The 20,290-nt window shown below is 47.4% G+C and overlaps 1 protein-coding gene and 1 long non-coding RNA gene across 3 annotated transcripts in view; one reads left to right on the top strand and one right to left on the bottom strand.

The window, feature by feature from the left end:
- The window catches only part of COBL (cordon-bleu WH2 repeat protein), a 237,006-nt gene extending 235,950 nt beyond the window's left edge, over positions 1–1,056 (bottom strand). Inside the window, exon 1 of the mRNA XM_064160737.1 lies at positions 1,000–1,056. The gene's annotated coding sequence lies outside the window, so the exon portion shown is untranslated. The remainder of the gene's footprint in view (positions 1–999) is intronic.
- On the top strand, positions 44–14,416 carry LOC135184732 (uncharacterized). 2 transcript variants are annotated; one of them, XR_010306148.1, is made up of 5 exons: positions 44–432; positions 1,884–1,928; positions 12,514–12,666; positions 12,989–13,063; positions 13,538–14,416. It is a non-coding gene; the product is annotated as an uncharacterized LOC135184732 (long non-coding RNA). The 2 variants fall into 2 exon arrangements; XR_010306149.1 differs by lacking the exon at positions 44–432 and adding an exon at positions 1,349–1,437.
- The last annotated feature ends 5,874 nt before the right edge of the window (positions 14,417–20,290 follow it).

The raw sequence follows: 20,290 nt of genomic DNA, 5'->3' as shown, positions 1-20,290 counted from the left end.
ACAATTTTTGGCATTTTCAGTTCGAAGTTGGCAAGGTTCTTCCTTCCTCTGCCGCAGCTGCGTGGTAGGACTGCGGGACCCTCGGCTACGACGGCTGAATAAGCCTTTCAAAAGCTTCTGGCAACTGCGTACTGGGACACAGGCAGATAGAGACACATAGGCGAGAAGTGGAGGCTGCGGGTTCCCCCGGACCCATCCGCCAGTGGATCCCGCCCCGAGACCCACAAAGCCCCCGGATGCCCCCACCACGGCCCCGGCTCCGAACAGCAGCGGCCCGTGATTAGAGCTCCAAGTGACGGCGAGCGCGCTCGGGCAACCCAAACGACCCGCTAAAAGAGACAGGCTCCCAAACCGAACCTTGTTCTTCAACCACTCCGATCTCACAGACGGAAGGGCAGAGTCGAGGAGAGCCTTCAACGCGGAAAGGCGAAAGTGACACCTTCCCCCTCCCCCCGACCTTTCCCCACCCCAGCTCATCCTGCTCCCCAGCCATGCCCCCTCTTCTCCGCCCGCCCCCACGGCAGCGCCCCCGGGACGGCTGCGCTGACACCTGCGCGCCGCTTCGTCTTCGGTTGCTCCCTCAGGCAGGGGACGGCGGGAGGGAAGGGACAGAGAAGGCCCGAGGCCCGCCGGCCAGCGCTGCTACTGCTTCTGCCAGAAGCTGCTGCTGCTGCCCACGGATCTGTGGGTCACAGCGGGCTGCTTACCCCGCTAGGAGGTTTGCTGGTCCCGGGGCGCACGAGTGTCTCCATGGCCGGGCCTCCCTCACTGCTTTTTTAGGGACGGCCCGATCCAAGACGCGGTCTTACCGCGGGACAGTGGCGAAGGTCAGCAGCGGCGGGGACCGAGAGAAAGAGAACAGAGGCGTGAGAGCTGGCCTCGCCCCCCTCCCTCATTCCCTGCGCCCCCGCCCGGCCCCGCTCTGCTCCCCGCCCTGCTACCAGGCGGGCACTGCTTGGGACTCCCCCCGCCCCCTAGACCGGCTGCGGGCGGCGATACCTTGCCGAGGCGGCACGCGGCAGACAGCCGCAGATCCCCGTCCGCCTTACGGAGCTGTCAGGGGAAGTAACGGCGCGCCAGGGCTACCGGCAGTTCGGTTGCAGCCCGCCGTAGTAGGGGGGCTGCCCTCCCTGGTGGGGAAGACTGCGATCCCCTGGAGGAGTGGCTCGGTTCAGCTCAGCGGCCAGCAGTGCCGGCGGGCGGGGGCGGGGACGCTGCAATCCCGTTTCCATGTGACCGGCCGGGACAAATGCAAACACGGCGGCTGCACCCGCGGGCACGGTCGGGGGTGGCACAGGAATCCGGGGGGAGGGACAAGTGGCAGACTCCACTGCTAGCATTAGTGCAGGAAAACCTGCTGCTACAAATTTGGCGAAAACATAGCTCGCCTGGCGGTTGTTCCCTTAAACTGAGCCCCGCAGGGAATGAAGGCTTCGGGTGAGCCTCGCACCCCGGCGTTGCCGCCTACAGCTTTCTCATTACTTTCATTCATCTATCTATCTATCTATCTATCTATCTATCTATCTATCTATCTATCTATCTATCTATCTATCTATATCTCACATATATACATATATACATATATATATAGATACAGATTTTTTTTTCCGCCTTGGACACGGCGCAAAGAACTATTTAAAATTAGTAAGTGGGCTTTGCTCAAGATAGGGGCTGAAGGGCCGTGGGTCGGGTAGGTAGAGTGAGGCAAGTGGGCTCCCAGGACATTAGAGCCCAGCGGCCGGGAAGGCAGAGCGGGGCTTCAGCACCCTCAGCCCAGCACCCCTCCTAGGAGGAAAAGGTCTCGCCGGCAGCGACGGGCAGGCGGCACGTTAACGTCTGAACGTGGACTGTCAGAAATAACTCCTCTCACGCCTTTTCCCCAGGAGGACAACTGTGGGATTATGCATGAAAGGAGAACCAAGCTGGAGGTGAGTATCGCTGCAGTGTGTGCATGCTCCCTGGTGCTGGGCACTCTGTCCTCTTTCGAGCACTTCATGGGTTTTTCTGCTCCAGTTCAGCTCTGTCCATTTGCTTTAGCTTGCTTCTCCCGGTCATGGTGGGAGGAAAGCAGAGATGGCAGACAGGGTCAGGCCACCAGCTAACAGCGAAATAAGCCTATAGAAGCAAAGCAGGCTGAGTAAAGTGACTGCGAAAAACTCAGGCAAGGGACTGTGAAGGCAACGCATGGTGCTGCCTGACTTGCCTTTTCACCTGTCTGCCTTGGCGACAGGGCCACGAATTCTGGTTAATGGTGACTCCTTTTCCCAAGCCCTTCCTCTCAGGCTTGAGTTCAGATCTCTGCGTGTTCTACCCATTGAAAAGTGTCTAGCCGAGCTAAATGACCAGACTAAATGCAAGCAGCTTTAAAGTCTGCAGTAAGCAAGACTTGGCAAATCTGGGTCAGAAGCTGCACGCAAGTGATGTTGGCAAGAGAACCCCATCCTAAGCAGTCTGTAAATATTTTGAAACATTCAGATATTAATTTGCCAGCAACAGAAAAGGAAAGTATACATTCATCTTTTTCTATACTATATGAATGGAAGATTACCATAAATGCCCACCCTTGTCATCCACCAAGGCTTTCACACTCTGATCTAAATATATTCTTATGCATTTACCCCTGTAGCACTTACTCTACTACAGTCATCCTTAATTCTCTCACTTTGACAGTCCAAAAGTCTCCCCGTGGTTCGTGTCTTCTCAGCAGAGTGTTATGAATGCTGCTCTCCCTTCGATCCTCTCCATCCATGATATATAATGGATGACCTAAGGGCAAGGAAGGTAGCTGACCGTCTTTTGTGAGTTTAGGGCAAGGTGTTCTACCATAGGGATAAAAGTCCTGCAGAGAGTAGAGACTCCCAGGGGGACTGGCAGCTAGTTGTGGTGGAAGGCACAGGATGTTGTAATATGTTACTCTGTTCTATTTTCCTTCATCTCACTGTATAAGGGGAGTCCACAGCCAGCCCTCTGTCCCTTGTCTTCACTCTCCAAGTGTGTGCCATGGGCTGTTATCTCTTGGTTTGGGGTGGGAGAGCAGCCTTCTCTGGAATTTGGCCAGCAAACTAATTTCTGGCTATGTCACTGGGCCTGTAGAGGCCAGGGGGTGGGAGGGGGGAGGCGTGGAATCAAGGCCTGGCAGGCCTGGGCCTAGTTGAGGGGGCAGATTGACCTGCTTCTGGGCCTGCTGAGTCAGGGTGGGAGGCTTTGGACACTGCAGTTCCATCAAGTGTTTTTATTTTACTCTTTTGGGGGTAAAATAATTTCTGCCCTTTTGCCCTGGGCAGCTTGTGGCTCAAACTTGGACACTGTCCTAGCTGTAGGTAGAGGAGCAAAAATATGAACCTGCAGAAGCAAAACACTGATCTCTAATTTCCCCTGTCATATGGGTAGAAGTTGACTGAGTCACCACAGTTAAATAATACCCTGGTCACATGCCTGGTAATGAGCCACATGCACGTTCCTAATTTGCAGCCTTATGAAAACAAATAGGCTAGCGTACATACTTTATTTTATACTGGTTCAAGAGACTGCGCACTTGTCAGTTACCATAATGATGATGATCTATTAAATCACAGGAACTTGATTACATAGCTCTGTTCATCATCCTGTTCACTCATTATTAATCTTCCATTTCTACTCCTAAATCTAAATTATTTTTCCCTATCCTAGAATAGATGCTTAAGCTTCACAGACACAGCACCTTTCTAGAGGCTCATCAAACCTTCCCTCATCCATATCACTAGGAAACTACTCAAATTATTTCAGGAATCTGAAAGAACTTCCCTTGCCTTGGCTGTAACTTCTGCACTGCCATGGCTTTATACCCAACTGGAGGTATAAAGCACGAACAACAAAATACTGTTTGCTTAGAATGACTTTACAGAGCACAGCAAAAGAGCAAAAGCCTACTAAGAACCAAAGTCATGGTCTTAAAGACATCACCAAAACACCAGCAGCACTGACTGCCTATGGCCCCAATTCTTCATCCCTGTTTAGCAAGTGGAAAAAGCTGGGTGAAAAATCAGAGAGCACACTCAGTGATAAAACACAGGCATCTGCCTTTCTCCAAGGCTCCTTGGCACTGGGCCTAGTTCTCGTGAAAAAGGCAAAGGGGGCATTTCGAGTGTGCATTGTAACCCCCACAGTTGGGGTGCTATGCTCATTATTTTAGGCAAAGAGCATTAATTTGGAGAGGGGCTGCAAGAGTAGTTGCCAATCTTACAAAATGTCAGTGAGACTGAGCACTTTCAATTCCCCCTGCCAAAGTGTATTTAACCCTTTCCTGTCTGTATAGGTTCATTTCAGCAGAAGTAGATGGACCTCCTCAATGTATTTCCTAGGAAAATTAAGTCATTTAGATGACAAAATCATAGAATCATAGAATGGTTTAGGTTAGAAGGGACCTCAAAGCTCATCCAGTTCCAAGTCCCCACCATAGGCAGGGACACCTCACACTAGAACAGGTCACTCAAGGCCTCATCCAACCTGGCCTTCAGCACCTCCAGGGAGGGAGCAGCCACAACCTCCCTGGGCAACCTGTGCCAGTGTCTCACCACCCTCACTGCAAAGAACTTCCTCCTAACATCTGGTTTAAATCTCCCCTCTGCTAATTTAAACCCATTACTCCTCATCCTGTCATTAACCCTGTAAATAGTCCCTCCCCATCCCTCCTTTAGCCCACTTCAGATACTGGAAGGCCTTTCCAAGGTCTCCTCGAAGCCTTCTCCAGGCTGCAGAGCTCCAACTCTCTCAGCCTGTCCTCATAGCAGAGTTGCTTCAGCCCTCTGAGCATCTTCATGGCCTACTCTGGACTGGCTCAAACAGTTCCATGTCCTTCTTGTGCTACAAGCTCCAGAACTGCACAAAGTACTCTAGGTGGGGTCTCCGGACAGCAGAGCAAAGTGGCAGAATCTCCTCCGTTGCCCTGCTGGCCACACTGCTCTTGCTGCAGCCAGCACAGGGTTTTCTCTCGTGGCTGAACTCACACTGCTGACTCGTGTAGAGCTTTTCATCAACCCAGACTTCTAGGTCCCTTTCCTTAGGGCTGTAAAGTAGGTTAGGCCGTGGAAAACAAATTAATCACCAGTGCAATTTTACATTTCTGCTCTTACAGTCTTCAAAATGTTACTTTATATTTTTCCTCACCTCCACTGCTAGTAGTATTATTCAATAAAACCTTTGCTGTTACCATTTCTGTTCTGCTAAAACCAGCCTGTGGTGTTTCAGAAATTTGAGTTATAGTCTAATATATAGTATATATTTAACTGAACATGTGAGGAATCCAGCAAGATGAGTCTAATAACAGATTTTTTTCTAACGTCTCAAAAAGTTAAATTAGCACAGCATTAGCCAACATGCACCATTTTTCTCTTGCACATATCTCTGTACAATTTATCTGCTTGAGGACTGTCCTAGAATTCAAAACCAGGTCTGAACTGGAAAACCCCATCAAAAATAAGAAACCTGAATGTATAGCAGGAAACGATTATGAACAAGAGTTAGTTAATGTGGTTAGGTTTAGTTAATAGCAAGCACACATCTTTTAACCACACAAATCTCTTCTCCATTCTAAGCAATTTAAGCATTAGTCCATGCAAGAGACTTCACTTACTGAACAATTGCAAAATTCCTGGCTATGTAATTATAGGAGTTGGATCTGCATAGCCTCAAACTCACAGAATTATTTGATTTTGCTATTCACAAGGGAAAAAAAGGACGGAGATGGGAAGAAGGAAAATGAGATTTTTTCGGAGCTTGTTAAACCATTTCCTTGAGTTCCAGAATACTCCTTCTTCAGAAAGTTGTTTGAAAATTTAGTCCTACAGGTCTTGTTGTTTTAATGAGGGACTTGAAATGACTGTGAGCAAATGATAGCCATTTTAGAGGAGTGTGATAAAACGGCAAATACAGTGTCATTGCTGATATATACAAGACTGACACGACATTATCAAATGCTGCTGAAGAGGCTGAGTTTGCTTCAGAAAGGCGTCATGATTTGACAAGTGGGCACTCAAGAGGGAATGAGGATATTATGCTTGAATCTGCCCGTAGTTACACAAGTCACTGACAAGTTTCTGGTTCACCTTTTGCTTCTCTTAGTTATGCTCTGTCACAATAAGGAGACTCCTTGTGACTTGGTGCCAAACTGCACAGATAGAGCATCTAACAGAGGGCAAAGACAGTTCCTGTCTTGGACAATCTGGAGGGTTTAGCACTGTGATTTTAGTTTTCTTCATGGTTTTAGAGACTTAGATATAAGAAATTTGTGATGTTAGTTGAGGAAAGAACCAAGGAAAGAAATAAAAAAAGCAGCAATTGTCTGAAAGCACAAAAAAAGACATCTGGGAGAGTACATGGCTATTGATAAACATTAATGTAACTTTACCTGAGATAGTTCATATTATTTCTGAGTATGGAGAAATACTGAACCTTGTCCCTTGTCTTGTGATCTCTCAACCTTTTCTGTCTTGAAAAATATATCTCGTTTTTTTTTCCTTTTATCTCTCCAAAATACTGAAGACAAGCATTTGGAGTATTTGGCCTTAAAACACCTAGAAAGAATTTGGAGTGTGATGGAGAAAGCTAGTGGCTCTTTCCCAGCCTCAGCATGGAAAAGACTGTTGAAAAACGCCCTACTTGATTGTTTACTTCTGACTCCAAACTGCAGTGTGGTCTGGAAAGCAGCAAGGTGGAGAGGAGGGACAGCACAGCATGCAAGGTGGCAGGCATGTGAGGCAGTGCCAGCCCAGTGCTGATACTCAGGAGCTGCAGGGTAGGTCAAGCATATTCATGGCAAGTAAAAATGTTCTGGAAAGGGAGGGTACTTTTGCCTTAGAGAGTATTTCAGAGCAGAGGTGTAGGGCAGAGAATGTGATGTACGTGAAGAGAAATGGGGAAATGGTTTAAAACTACAGTGCAAATAGCGTAAGAAGAAATTTCTGTAAGTGATGCAGCCACCAGGAAATCAAAAATGTGTTATTTTAAATTTGGCTAGAAGTGGACACAGTAGACATCAACATAACCCAGACTGAAACTGATATATCTCTATAATATGCTGACACAGCCTTGAATATAAGGACAGCAGAAATTTGGGGATTTAAAAAAAATATTGGGTATTGATGGCATGCTTATTCTTCTACCGCTTTTTTTCTTTCCCCCCCTCCCAGGTTTTATGGCCTGTTGCTTTTCCCTAACATTTCATTCTATGTATTTTGGATAAGTAGCTCTCTGTTTTTTCTGGTTTCTGCGATTCCTCTTAGGTGAACTTTTTTTCAGGATTTGAAACCTCAGGCTTAGTCTGCAGTTAAACTGACATTAAAGAAAATATATTTACCTGGACAGATCTACTGGCCAGAGCTTATGTTCTCAGCTGTGATGAGGACTTTCCTAGCAATGTAAAATGCTTCCCAAAATCAAAACCTTGCATAATTCATGCTCATCTGAGGACAGTGTCAAGGAAGAAAACTTTAGTATCCAGGCTGAAAAAAAGCCATTGGGCAGTCTTGACCAGCTTAAAAACCAAATTTTAATCAAAATGTTAGCTAATTTATGTAAATGTATCTGCGTTGTGCTGAGCTGGGTAATCCCGCTCAGCATGCTGGTCAGAGCGACCCAGCTTCAGCCGTTCCTCACTGTGAGGCTTTTGGTCTGTTTGCTATGCCAAGGAGAGACCGAGGCTGTCAAAGCAGCATGTCAGACAAGCTACTCGCCACCTGGTGACAGTACAACTCTTTTCACCCTTTACCTCTTTCTTTAATGAAAATAAATTGTGCTATGTTTAGAATTGATCTCTCTTTCAGCATTTTCCTGAAACAGAAATAAAGCTCTTGAACTGCTCAGCCCAGCAGAGTGAGCATAAAGGAAAACTACACAAGCCATCTTTAAAGATACTTTCCACAGTTTTGAAAACTTCTTTTAAAAGCTGCACACTGTGTATACCACACCACGTGGCTCCACTCCTGCTATTCACTGCTAAAACTGCTCTTGAATTAAGTTAGTGACCAAATGCTCTTAGAAAACAATTCTCCAGTGAGCTATGTCTGTATCAATACTTAATACCAGGGTTTCTATTTCAAGAATGTTATTTCTGTTTTAATGCATATAATATAGTCAAGCTATAATCAGAAGAATTTTATCCAGTCACAGTCTTCTCTATAAATATTTAGCACTGTATGAGATAAGCTTTATTAACAATATACATGACTATGTTTTATCTCACAGACTGAGTTAAACTTCTAATGTGATAATAATATCCACAAGAATAGAACTTGAATGGATGCTACTATTAGGAAACCTTCTGAAGGAGGCAAATGAAGTCTGAAGACTGACATACATGAAGACTTACATGTAAATTTAGATGCAGGTCACAAGTGCAGGGAGGTAAATAATGAAATAGCTTACCTTGAGGAATTCTTGACATATAATCACAGAATCATAGAACTGTCAGGGCTGGAAGGCACCTCAAGGATCATCAAGCTCCAATCCCCCTGTCATGTGCAGGGACACCTCCCACTAGACCAGGTTGCTCAGAGCCCCATCTAGCCTGGTCTTAAAAACTTCCAGGGATGGGGCTTCTACCACCTCCCCGGGCAACCTCTTCCAGGGTCTCACCACTCTCATGGTGAAGAACTTCTTCTAACATCCAATCTGAATCTATCCACTTCTAGTTTTGCACCATTCTCCCTCAGTCCTATCACTACCTGACATCCTAAAAAGTCCCTCTCTAGCTTTCTTGTAGGCTCCCTCAAGATACTGAAAGGCCACAATAACATCACCTCGGAGCCTTCTCCTCTCCAGACTGAACAGCCCCACTTCCTCAGTGTGTCTCCATAGGAGAGGTGCTTCAGCCCTCTGAGCATCCTCATGGCCCTTCTCTGGGCACCTTCCAGCACATCCATATACTACTTGTAATAGGAGCTCCAAAACTGGATGCAGTATTTCAGGTGGGGTCTCACAAGAGCAGAGGAGGAGAATAGCCTCCCTCGACCTGCTGGCCTCACTTCTTTTGATATAGCCTAGGATACACTTGGCTCTCTGGGCTGCATGTGCACAGTGGTGGCTGGTGCTGAGCTACTCATCCACCAACACTTCAGAGCTTCTCTCAAGCCAGTCACTGCCCAGCCTGTATTGGTGCTTGGAATTGCCCCAACCCAGATGCAGGACCTTGCACTTGCTCTTGTTGAATCCCAAGAGGTTGACTTGGGCTAACCTCTGTCAAGTTCCCTCTGGCTGGATCCCTTCCCCCGAGCTGTCAGCTGCAGCACACATCTTGGTGTTGTCAGCAAACTTGCTGAGGGTGCACTCAGTTCCACTGTCCATGTCGCTGACAAAGATGTTGAACAAGACTGGTCCCAGGACTGATCCTTGAGGGACTCCACTTGTCACTGGCCTCCACTGGGCATGGATCCACTGACAGCCATTTTTTGGGTGCAGCCATTAATCCAATATTTTTAAGTGCTGAGTTGTCCATTCATCAAACCCATGTTTTACCAGCTTGGAGATCAGGATGTGGTGTGGGACAGTATTGAAGGCTTTGCTCAGGTCCACATAAATGACATCAGTTGCTCACCTCTCATAGATAAATGACATCAGTTGCTCACCTCTCATCAATTAATGCTGTGACCTGTTCATACAAGGCCACCAGGTTTGTCAGGCACAATTTGCCCTTGGTGAAGCCATGTTGGTTGTAACAAATCACCTCATCATTATTCTTCTGCTTCACCAGTGCCTCCAGGAGGATCTGCTCCATGATTTTACTGGGCACAGAGGTAAGACTGACTGGCCTATAGTTCCCTGGTTCTTCCTTTTTTCTCTTTTGACAATGGGGGGCTATGTTTCCCCTTTTCCAGTCAGTGGGAACTTCACCAACTGCCATGAGTTTTAGAATATAATAGAGAGGGGTTTAGCAACCTCATCTGCCAGTTCCCTCAGTACCCGTGGCTGCATCCTGTTAGGTCCTATGGACTTGAAGACTCTCAGGTTCATCAGATGGTCATGAACCTGATCTTTACTCGCCATGGGCAGTCACAAGATCATCAGATATTGTTCTTGTGGGTGACTTTAACCTGCCAGACATCTGCTGGGAACTTAATTCAGCAGAGAGGAGGCAGTCCAGGAGGTTTCTAGAGTGCATGGAGAACAGCTCCATGACGCAGCTGTTAAGTGAGCCTACTAGGGGTCAAGCTCGGCTTGACCTGCTGCTCTCCAACAGAGAAGGGCTGGTGGGAGATGTGACAGTGGGAGACTGCCTGGGGTGTAGTGATCACGAGTTAGTGGAGTTTTCAATATGCAGGGAAGTAGGGAGGCACTACAACAAAACCCACACCTTGGACTTTCGGAGGGCAAACTTCAATTTGCTTAAGAAACTTATTTGCAAAGTCCCCTGGGCAGCAGTCCTTGGGAACAAAGGGGTCCAGGATGGTTGGACCTACTTTAAACAGGAGCTCTTGAAGGCACAGCAGCTGGCAGTTCCCATGTGCCCAAAGATGAGCCGGCGGGGAAGGCGACCAGCCTGGATGAGCAAACAGCTCCTGAAGGAATTGGGGGAGAAAAAGAGGGTGCATCACCTCTGGAAGGAGGGGAAGGCTTCTCCTGACGTGTTTAAAGCTGTAGCCAGACTATGCAGGAGAAAAATTAGAGAGGCTAAGGCCCAGCTAGAACTTAGGCTGCCACCTCTGTGAAGGATAATAAAAAGCACTTTTATAAATGTATCAGTGCTAAAAAGAAGGGCAAGAAGAGCCTCCACTGCTTACTGGACCAGGAGGGGAACACTATAACTGATGATGAAGAAAGGCTGAGGTCCTGAATGCCCTTCTTCACCTCAATTTTCAACAGTAAGGAGGGAGGAGTTCAGGGCAAGTGGCCTCTTGAACTGGGGGGGTGGGGTCAGGGAGCAGTGTGTTCCCCTGGAAATTCATGAAGAATTAGTTCAAGGACCTGCTGAGCCATCTGGACACCCACAAGTGCATGGGACCAGATGGGATCCATCCCAGGGTGCTGAGAGAGCTGGCAGCTGAGCTGGCCAAGCTGCTCTCCATCATTTTCCAGCAGTCCTGGCTCACCAGAGAGGTCCCAGGAGACTGGAAACTGCCAACGTGGTCCCCATCCACAAGAAGGGTGGGATGGAGGAACCTGGGAACTACAGACCTGTCAGCCTGACCTCAGTGACAGGGAAACTAATGGAGCAGGTTATCCTGGGGGTGATAAGAGCACACCTGAGGGATGGCAAAGGGCTCAGGTCCAGCCAGCATGGGTTTAGGAAGGGCAGATCCTGCCTCTCCAACTTGATCTCCTTCTATGATCAGGTGACTGCTTGGTGGATGTGGGGAGGCCTGTGAATGTGGTCTGTCTGGACTTCAGCAAGGCCTTTGACACTGTCCCCCACAGCAAACTGCTGGCTAAGCTGTCAGCCCGCGGCTTGGATGGCAACACTCTGTGCTGGATTAGGAACTGGCTGGAGGGCTGAGCCCAGAGAGTGGTGGTGAATGGTGCCACATCCATCTGGCAGCTGTCACTAGTGGTGTTCCTCAGGGATCTGTGCTGGGCCCCATCCTCTTTAACATCTTCATAGATGATCTGGATGAGGGCATGGAGTCAGTCATCAGCAAGTCTGCAGATGACACCAAGCTGGGGGCAGATGTGGCTGGGTTGGAGGGCAGAAGGGCTCTGCAGTGGGACCTTGACCGCCTGGACAGATGAGCAGAGTCCAAGGGGATGGTGTTCAATAGCTCCAAGTGCAGGGTGCTGCACTTTGGCCACAACAACCCCATGCAGAGATACAGGCTGGGGTCGGAGTGGCTGAGAGCAGCCAGACAGAGAGGGATCTGGGGGTGCTGATTGATACCCGCCTGAACATGAGCCAGCAGTGTGCCCATGTGGCCAAGAGAGCCAGTAGCATCCTGGCCTGCATCAGGAATGGTGTCAGCAGGAGCAGGGAGGTCATTCTGCCCCTGTACTCTGCACTGGTTAGACCTCACCTTGAGTACTGTGTTCAGTTCTGGGCCCCCCAGTTTAGGAAGGACATTGAGATGCTTGAGCGTGTCCAGAGAAGGGCGACGAGGCTGGGGAGAGGCCTTGAGCACAGCCCTACGAGGAGAGGCTGAGGGAGCTGGGATTGGTTAGCCTGGAGAAGAGGAGGCTCAGGGGAGACCTTATTGCTGTCTACAGCTACCTGAGGGGAGGTTGTGGCCAGGAGGAGGTTGCTCTCTTCTCTCAGGTGGCCAGCACCAGAACGAGAGGGACACAGCCTCAGGCTGCGCCAGGGGAAATTTAGGCTTGAGGTGAGGAGAAAGTTCTTCCCTGAGAGAGTCATTGGGCACTGGAATGGGCTGCCCGGGGAGGTGGTGGAGTCGCCATCCCTGGAGCTGTTCAAGGCAGGATTGGACGTGGCACTTGGTGCCATGGTCTGGCCTTGAGCTCTGTGGTAAAGGGTTGGACTTGATGGTCTGTGAGGTCTCTTCCAACCCTGATGATACTGTGATACATGGCTCCTTTTCCACCATTTTGATTTCCCAGGGCATGATGGGAACTGCAGTCATGACATTGGAATTTCCCATGAGCCATTTTGTTCCCCAAAGCATGCTGGGAGCTGCAGTCCTGCTACAGACAGCATGCCAACAGCACTGGCAGGGACTGGCACGGCACAGTGAGCTCTGGAAACACTGAAAGGTGACTCGTGCTTTACTGGGAGCACTGGGAGGGCCACTGTTACTGGGAACACTGGGGAGAACTTCTGAAGTTACTGGGAAGGACTGGGAGGACAGAAGGGCCGTACGGAGATCATTGGGATTGGGACTCAGTGGGTATTACTGGGAGAACACTAGGGACTTACTGAGAGCACTGGGAGAGATTTTGAAGGTACTAGGAGGGATAGGGAGGACAGTGAGATCACTGGTAGCACTGGGAAGGAGATTTGAGAGTTACTGGAAGCAGTGGGAGGAAGTCTCTTCCAAGCTTGGTGATACCATGATACTGTGATACTTTCTTCCAGCCCCTGCCATTATCTTCTGTGACTGCAGGAGTGTGGCTAGAGCTCTTGACAGTGAAGACTGAGGTAAAGACCCAGGTAAAGAAGTCATTGCAAACCTCAGCCTTCTCCATGTCACTTGTCACCAGTTTACCCATTCCTTTCCTGAGGGGGCTCACACCATCTCTAATCTTCTTTTTACCATTAATATACCTACAGAAATTTCTGCTATTCTCCTTGATCTCCATGGCTAGATTTAATTGAAACTGAGCTTTGACTTTTCTTACCAGGTCTCTTCCTGCTTGAGCAGCTTCCTTATACTCTCCCCATTCTAGCTGTCGTTTTTTCTACTCCTTGTAGAGACATTATGTAAAATAAACTTTGTTCAGCTTCCCCATCATCCAACCTTCTGAGGACAGCACAGGCTTAACTTCTGCTTCATACATTTCAGTTTTAACCTTAATACCAAGGTTTAACTTTAATACCAACCTAAATGCCAAAATGGAGATACTTTTCTCTCCTTTTGCTAACATACCAGGACACCAATCCTGCTTATCTCTTTTTTTTCTAAAGGTACAAGTTAATCTGTGTACACTGCGAAGGCAGAGGAAGAAGGTCTTCGGAAGATGTTCAGTGATACTAATCCAGGAAAAGTTGGGCTGAGATGAAGTACACAGTTGATTCAGCAGGGTGTCTTTGGACAGATGCAGTCATACAGACAGGGTAGCACCTCTCTCTTTAGAAATAGTTGCAGTCATCTTCCTTGCGTAAGTAACGCATCATTAGAAAAAAGAAAACCTCTCTTGAATTAACAAGGAAGGAATAAACTTGCCTACAAAGAGGGGTAGAGGGAGTATGGATTATCTGAAGAATGTCACTGGCCTGATCCAAAGCCTATTTGTGAGGTTTTCCTACTGGCTCTGGCTGTTTTTTTTCCAAAGCATTTACATTACTTGCAAACATGGGAAGTATGACTGGGTGTTTTACTCTGCTAGTTTGAAGCTAGCTAGAATGTTTTAGTGAGAAGGATTAGATCATCACAGGCTGTGAAAGAGGAACAGTGGCGATGTCTACTTCACTTATAGGCTTGCTGAGAGGTATAAGAGCAAGAATCCAAACATAGATAGGGGAGTTGCTCTTCGTCCAGTCTCTGGGCTGCATTTCTCTCTAACCTCACCCTCTGTCTCTCTGATTAATCCACTTGCTTCCTACCCACCCTGGCCGACCCTCCATTCTTCCTTGGGGCACGAGGCAATGTCTGGGGTAAGGTAGGGGAGTGGGAGAAGATGGAAGGGTGTTTTTGAGCCCCTCCTGCGGACTCAGGTTTCTGGGAGGGGAGTTGTGTTTCTATATTGTCTTTTACCTTGTATATTTCTGTCTATAACTGTGTATACTGTGAATATCTGCTTGTATATTCTGCTAAGCTGTAAATATAAGCTTCATTCAAATTTCCAGAGCCGTCTGAGTCTAGTCTGGGTGATTTCCAAGGGGGGGGGGGGGGGGGGGGGAGTGGGGGGGGGGGGGGGGGGGGGGGAACACCCAAACCATCACATTTGCACAACCTTTCTTGTCTCATTCCCTAGTCTCTTCACCTTGAACATGAGATTAATCGCATCTTAATCCTATGTCTAGCTACTTGTATTGGTGCTGCATTAATGTACTGGTACTACAGAATCCTGCTGTTAACTGTCCCATAAAGGGCAACATATAGACAGAAAGTCTGTCATGTGCTTTAGACACCCTTTACTTGACATGAGTGGTCAGTGAACCTTGGGAGCCTTTTTATTTCTTTGCCTTCTTCTGGCTTGCTAGCTCTCCTCACTCTACCATCTCAGTCTAGGGGAGGGGTATGAATTATGACATATAAAAGCCAAAACAACACTCCCTTTCTTCAGGTGAATCATCTGCAGGTATCCAGAAAACACACTGCACCAAAATTACCTCTGGTTAAGGGCATTAAGAACAAAGGAACTCTTTATAGTTCCTTTGGAAAAATAAATATAGAGTACCTCTAACTTACAAATAATGAAAATTGATTTACTACTGTTCAAAGTCATAGGCTAGAATAACCAGATTACAAAGCTTCCTGTGAATTTGCTAGATGGGGTGGGGTGGTGTGCTGCTGCATTGCCTCAGGAGCAGCCTAGAAGTCAAATTGTGATGCTAAGGGCTGTGGTTGATTCCTCCTCTGTCTCCGTGGCAAGAGCTTACCCTGCAGCAGCTGGTATCTAGCACAGTGCTCATTGCCTGCCCTGTTGGCACAACTGCCTTTTCCAGCAGAGTGGGCAGCAAGCCAGAGCCTCACCTTTTCTCCACCTTCTCCTCTTTCAACACAAATGGATGGCGAGAGAAGAAAACAACAGTCCTGCAGAGACCCATCTTTCTCACAGTGTGAGTATCTATCACAGAAGGGCCTGACTAGCAACAAAGGGTCTGCAGTAGAGACCACAATCTCTTTAGTAAAAAGCTACGTGTCCACAGGGGTTTAAAGGAGCACGTTGTTTGTTGAGTTTTATATTTATTCACAATCTAAGTATTTGAGGAACCCACAGACTTAAACAGATTTATTTTTTTTTTCTGGAAGATGATAAATGAAGATCTTCCTGAAATGCATTATATTAGTGCCTGCATTGACTATAGGTGTGTGTACCACTGGGTGTGGTTTAAAACAAAGTGTGGTGAAAGCTACACCAGCTGTAGTGATCACTGCTGAATCAAAACACACGTGGCAATCTTTGCAAACTTGCTCAAAATGTATTCTGAAACCTGTCTGCAGTTTCCAAGGGAAATTGAAAAGTCAGTAAGTGATATTTCAGTTGCTCTCCTGGGCCACTGGTTCTGAAGGCATGGCTATAAGCATGAACAAGTGCTGTGGGTCTCTGCACCTTCTGAGGAGGTTTCCTGAGTCCTGCCTGCAAATGTTTGTGGACACTGTAAACTGAGGGTTTGCATGCCCTCTTCCACTGCAGCCTTGGCTCAGTGCTACTGAAAAACATTCTCTGTCGGGTTGCCCAATCCTAGCTGAACTGTTGCCAAACTCTCAGTATATTTTAAACAACAGGCAGGCAGGCCTCCAGTACGCAGTCACCCCAGTGCAGATACAACCTTGCACTTCTGGGAGACAGCATAGATTGGCATTTTTTACACTTTGGAAAATAATGGTATTTGCAAGAGTGTCACTGCAAACACACTATACATTGCTACTGTGATTTCAGTTTTTAGATGTTTCCTTAGAAAATTACAAAATGACATTCATTAATGCATTACAATTGCATTTCCAAACTGCTGTCAAATAGAGATCTTGGAATTTAGATTTGTTACTATGCTGCCTAATGAATATCTTGTTGCTTTCTGAATAATAAAGACTAAACATGACTATGCCAGATGGGTGGATCATAGACTGTAAAATACACAATTTATGCATACGTAGGTAATTTTTATAATTCAAGAGTTCTGCTTTCCTTGAGGTGGAGGTTTTTTGCATACTGACTTCCTTGGAAGCTCCACATGCCTGTGTCTTTTGAGACCCAACCTGGAGTACCACATCCAGCTCTAGGGCTCTCAGCAAAAGACAGTTATGGCCCTGTTGAAGGAGGTACAGAGGAGGACCATGACAATGGTCAGAGGTCTGCCCCTATGAGGAAAGGCTGAGAGAATTTGGGTTGTTCAACCTGAAGAACAGAAGCCTCCAGGAAGACCTAATAACAATCTTTCAATACTTAAAGGGAACTTACAAGAAAGGTAGGGATGGATCTTTACCAGGGCCTGTAGTGATAACACAAACCTAACAGTTTTAAACTGCAAGAAGTGGGTAGATTTAGGTTGAACATGAGGAAGAAATTCTGTACAATGAGGATGGTACTACACTGTAACAGGTTCTTCAGATAACTTGTGGATGCTCCATTCCTGGAGCATCCACAGAACAGGTTGGATAAGTGTAGTGAAGGGCCACATAGGTGTTGATCTGTTGGAAGGTAGGAGAACCCTGCAAAGGGACCTGGACAGGCTGGAGGCCAATGGAATGAGATTTAACAAGGCTAAGTGCAGGGTTCTGCCCTTTGGCCACAACAACCCCAAGCAGCACTACAGGCTGGGGACAGAATGACTGGAAAGCAGCCAGGAAGAAAGGGACCTGGGGGTACTGATAGATAGTAGGCTGAAGATGAGCCAGCAGTGTGCCCAGGTGGCCAAGACAGCCAATGGCATCCTGGCCTGTATCAGGAACAGTGTGGCCAGCAGGATGAGGGAGGTTATTCTTGCCCTGTACTCAACACTGGTCAGGCCACACCTTGAGTACTGTGTCCACTTCTGGGCTCCTCAATTCAAGAGAGAGGTTGAAGTGCTGGAACATATCCAGAGCAGTGCGACAAAGCTGGTGAGGGGCCTGGAACACAAAGCCTATGAGGAGAGGCTGAGGGAGTTGGGGTTGTTTAGCCTAGAGAAGAGGAGGCTCAGGGGTGACCTGAAAGGAGGATGTAGCCATGTGGAGGTTGGCTTCTTCTCCCTGGCAACCAGCAAAAGAACAAGGGGGGACAGTCTCAAGTTGTGCCGGGGGACGTATAGGCTGGATGTTAGGAGGAAGCTGTTGGCAGAGAGAGTGATTTGGCATTGGAGTGGGCTGCCCAGGGAGGTGGTGGAGGCACCGTCCCTGGAGGTGTTCAAGAAGAGACTGGATGAGGCACTTAGTGCCATGGTCTAGTTGACTGGCTAGGGCTGGGGGATGGGTTGGACTGGATGATCTTGGAAGTCTCTTCCAACCTGGTTGATTCTATAATTCTATGAAATAGGCTTACATATGCCTTGCCTGGACATGTTTCCCCTCCCAAACATGTTTTTTCTGCCCAAACCAGAGGCAAACACATTAAACAGACAAAAGGGGCACAACAGGCCTGGTGCCACAAAGCCTGGCCTGCCCAGGGCCCAGGTTGTCTAACACGGTTGCATGAGCCCAGCGCTGAGCGTGTGGCCCACCCATGCTATCCCCATATTCGGGGGTACCAGACTTGTGGACCCTTCCTAATTTGGCATGTTTTGGCTGACTGCCAGAAGCCTGTTGGACAATATTGTGGCCAAGGGGCCATCGGTCTCGGCCCACATCTGATAAATAGGGCAATCCAGGTAAACAAGGGGCTCCTGCCTCTCCCGCCGCTCACCTCTCCCTGCCTGCTGCCTGGGGCCACTACCTCTGTTCGCTTTACTTGACCCTTTGCTCCACGGCACTCTGCACCGATCCAGTGAAGATCGACCGAGGCGTTCCCGGCCAGCCGCCACTCCAGCCTGCCGCATCAGCCCGGCCGTGCCCGTGGAACCTTCTCACACAGCGCGCCCCAATTCGAACTGAGCTATCAGCTCCACGGGAATCAACCACGTGGCCTCTGCAATACATATTTTGGGGACCACAGATACTGAGACTTCCAATTAGTGAGTATTGGAACTCTCTTGATTCGAGTTGCTAAGGAATTTTATTAACTTTACCAGTGGCACTTTGTGCCACAAGACTCTGATTAGAACATTTCTAAAACCTCTACCAAGGTGCTCAATTCGGCTGTAAATAGACATTCTGTACAATAGTTTCACCAACCGCATACAAAGAATTTGTGGGGGTTAGCTGTGCATAAGTTTGGGGGAAATTCTCTTCGTATATATTAATAAATCATTTCATAACCTTCAAATCGGCCTCAGATCTCACCCCAAACGCAGACTCAAGCCCCTCCGCAACAATAAGACTTTGAGCAACCCGATGTAGTGATAGATGTCCCTGCCCATGGCAGGGGAGTTGAACTGGATGAACTCTAAAGGTCTCTTACAAAGAGAGCTGCTGTGTGTTTCCCAAGCCCCCAGCTGAGGATTTGAGTATCTGTGTACTTGTTAGAGTATCAGATCCACCACTGGCAAAGTGAGGATATTTCTAGTCAACTCACAGCTAATCTCATGATTCAGAATCCTTATTCCTAAATGGAGATTTTTCAAGGGAAACAGAATTTTGTCCACCGAGACAACAAAATAGATAGGAACTTATCTCTTGTTTAAATTTTATCATAGAAAATCATAGAAACTCAAGATGAAATAATTGGGGTAGTAGGCAATAGTAGGATCATGAATCAGGCTGTGGAAAACACAGGGAAGGAAACTTTGTTGAGCATGTTATGACAGCCGGTAACAAGAAAACAGGCAATGAGACTCGTAATAAAATCTAAATTATTGAATTAAGGTTTGGAATAGGCTAATGATTGAGAGAGAAGGAGAGGCATCATCAGGGAAACAAAGGCAAACCAACAAAAATTCCCCATGGTTGTAAAATAAGACTTTAAAATGTTTGTATCCAGCATCTCTCCACTGGGAGGCCTCTGTCACTTCTCTCTGGGTACATGGGACCCTTGGTCCCAATATGCAGCTCTCTGAGGACCAGTAAGCTCCTTTCCTAAAGTGTCAAGGCAAATAGGGTGTCATTACCTCCTGCAGAATAGAACAGGGTAGCTTTATTTTACCCATGATATCTGCATCTGCTATGGTCTAAGAAAACCCAAACACCTTTTACTTTGGTCCTCAAATAGGCAATGAGTGGGCATGAAGAGGGTGCTCTGGAGAGGCAGAACTGTTGTGTGGCTGGCTGTGCTGGGTTGAGACCAGTCGGTCAAGAGTGGAGTGGCTCTCAGCAGAGCTGACAGGGCTCACAGAGGTGGAACAACTGGAGCCAGCAGGGAGCCAAGCAGCTGGCAGAGCACCAATTTACATGTCACTTTATCACCCAACAAATTTTCGCTTTCACTTGGTGCAGATGATGGGGAAAGGTCTAGCCTACAAATTACTTGATTAGAGGAAAAGACTATAAACTGTTAAAGAGTAACTATATCAGTCAGTATCACTCTGTTTCTCTATCTGGGCAGATTTTTGGTGTCTCTTAGAAACAAACAAACAAGATAAACCCAAAACAAAGCAACCCCCTAAAAACTTTGTTAATTGTTTGATTCAATGGGAATTAAAAAACCCAGCTAGTTCAGTATAATTTTCCTAGTTGTCCAGATGTGTTTTCCAATGATCATTTTTTCCTAGTTATCTGGGTGTGTTTTCCAAGTGACCACTTTTGGAACAACTCCCTTCAGTTCCTTGTTGTTGCCAGTCACATAGTCACATACTGGCAGCAGCATTACCTCTGAATAACAGGAGCAGTGTTTCAGTGGAATGACTACACTCTTCTTTTTCTAGAGGATTCCTGCTGCCACTGGTATGTAGGATGGAGGATATGTAGTCTGAGTGTAATCTATCTCATTCAGAGATACAGTAAGAAATGGAAGTGAACAAGAAAAATTTAGGAAGGAAAAAGGG

This window comes from Pogoniulus pusillus, chromosome 21 (assembly GCF_015220805.1).
Source record: "Pogoniulus pusillus isolate bPogPus1 chromosome 21, bPogPus1.pri, whole genome shotgun sequence".
NCBI lineage: Eukaryota > Metazoa > Chordata > Aves > Piciformes > Lybiidae > Pogoniulus > Pogoniulus pusillus.
This window is presented reverse-complemented; position numbering and strand designations above follow the sequence as displayed.